A 2,665-nucleotide genomic window follows, 5' to 3' on the forward strand; every position below is an offset into this window, starting at 1 on the left:
AAAAAAAAAAAGTAAAAACTGGCCTGAAAGATGTGGTAGTAAAGCAGAAACTTAGAAGGTGGCAAAAATACTCAGCTCCAAGGTTGGAATCTGAAAGTTTAACTATACCACTTGTACCACTTTGATTTTCTTCCCCACTCATTTTGTGCATAGTACACCATTTTCCCTCCCAATTGCAGGTGTGGGAGAAAAGAAAACATTACAAAATTAAGCATACTATACCGAACTGCTCAGATCTTTCCCCATATTTTTTTTTTTTTGAGACAGTCTTACTTTGTCACCCTCAGTAGAGTGCCGTGGCATCACAGCTCACAGCAACCACCAACTCTTGGGGTCAAGTGATTCTCTTGCCTCAGCCTCTCGAGTAGCTGGAACTACAGATGCCCACCACAATGCCCAGCTCTTTTCAGAAGTGGGGTCTCACTCTGGCTCAGGCTGGTCTCCAACCTGTGAGCTCAGGCAATCCACTCTCCCCTGTATTCTTGCAACATTTAAATCTAAAACTCACTTGATTGGCTAGAACAATCTCAGACTCTAGAGCCAACATATTCCTAAAAGAAGAAAAATCTGAGGGCTGGGTGTGATGGCTTATGCCTGTAATCCTAGCACTCTGGGAGGCTGAGCCTGAGGCCGAGGCAGTGGATTGCCTGAGCTCACAGGTTCAAGCCTAGCCTGAGCCCAGAGCAAGACCTTGTCTCTAAAAATAACCGGGCATTGCAGCAGGCACCTGTAGTCCCAGCAATTCTGGAGGATAAGGTAAGAGAATGGCTTGAGCCCAAGAGTTTGAGGTTGCTGTGAGCTGTGAGAGTGACAAAGTGAGACCCTAGCTCAAAAAAGAAAAAAAAAACCTGAGGGACTTTAGGCTAAAAGTCTACCGGAGGCAGAAAATCACTGTGAGAAACTCTTTTAGATTAGGTAAAGGATATATAAATCCATAAATGAAAGACATTGGTTCAGTTATCTATTTACTGGAAGAGATGCATAACAACCCTAACTCAGTTAAATAAAACAACAATTTTTATTATGCTCGTGGAGTCTTCAGCTCAGGACTTAGAACAAGGAAGAGCAAGGATGGCTTATCTCCGGTCCTTGTTCCTAGGACCTCAGCAGGGAAGTCTGGAACAGCTGGAGAGTGACAGGAATGGCGGGGGCTGGAATCTGCTCACCCACTCCCACAACTAACACATGGACTAGGCTGACCCAGCTGTGACGGGCAACTCACATGTCTTCAAGGGGCTCTCTATGAGTCTTGGACATTTTCACAGCATGCCAGCCTCCAGTAGTGGGACTTCCTACATGACGGCTGAGAATTCCGAAAGTTAGTGTTCCAGCAGACAAAGCAGAAATGCATGACCTTGTGATCTAGCCTCAGAAGTCACATATGGTGACTATGGTCACTTTCACCATATTCTTTTGGTCAACTCAGTCACAAGCCCACCCAGATTTGAAGAAAGAGAACACAGCCTCTATCTTTTTATGGGAAGAATATCAAAGAAGTTGCAACCAGATTTTTAAAATACCATGGTCATATTTATACAGAGAGATATGGAGATATGTGCCAAAAGATGAACAATGTCAACCTTCCAGGATCCCTCAAAGTGAATTTAACCTGTTCTTTTTCTATTTTATTTTTTGAGATAAGGGTCTTGCTCTGTCTCCCAGGCCAAAGTATAGTAGCATCATTGTAGCTCACCACAATCTTAAACTCCTGGGCTCAAGTGATCCTCCTGCCTCAGCCACTGAGTAGCTGGAACTACAGGCACATGCCACCACTATTAACTTATTATTTTAGCGAGACCAATCCAACTTATCATCTAATAATAACAAAATTCCTCCTATTTTCATGTGATGCACTAACAAAGAGAAATTTCACTTAATCCATTTAACTTGCTAACTAACAGCTTGCTTTTGACCCTAGTACCATCTGCCATTTATAACCACTTATTTTCTAAACACTATCAAGCTCAGCTTCACCCTTAGGCTTAGAAATAGTCATAACCAGACAGAATACCGAGAATACCTAGAGAAAGCAAACTAAACAGATTACTATCACATCAGCATTCTAGTTGCTAACACTAGTGGCCATTCTCTATCAGTGACTACTAGATTTTAGGATGTCATGGGTCAAGAAAAATTTCAGAAATAAACCAAATGGTGGGCAAATAAAGTTACCAACTTTTTTTGCCAAAGTAAGAACATGTGAAGAACTACTACCTATTATCTTGTTAAAAAATAGAATAGACAAGTTCAAAATAAAATTAAATTGTTAAGAGTAAATAAATTTAACTAAATGAACAATTCATTACATATCTCTATCTACTATATAGATACACAGAGTACCAAAAAATGCATATACATTTAAGAAAAAACTAGTAAAACTATGATTTTAAAATTATTATAATTATATTATATTATTATATATTAATATATACCAATAACATTTGTTATCCTGTATCTCTTAAGACTTTATTACAATTTTAACACAATTTTTTCCTTTCTTGAAATGTGTATTCATTCTTTTGGCACGTCTGCATATACACATTTGTATATATACACACATACCTACATACAGGTTGAGAATACCTTAACCCAAAATGCTTGGGACCCAAAGTATTTCAGATTTCAGATTTGGGAATATTTGTATTACTCTTACTGGCTGAAGAGA

This window comes from Otolemur garnettii, unplaced genomic scaffold (assembly GCF_000181295.1).
Source record: "Otolemur garnettii isolate 467f Iridium unplaced genomic scaffold, OtoGar3 scaffold00041, whole genome shotgun sequence".
Lineage (NCBI taxonomy): Eukaryota > Metazoa > Chordata > Mammalia > Primates > Galagidae > Otolemur > Otolemur garnettii.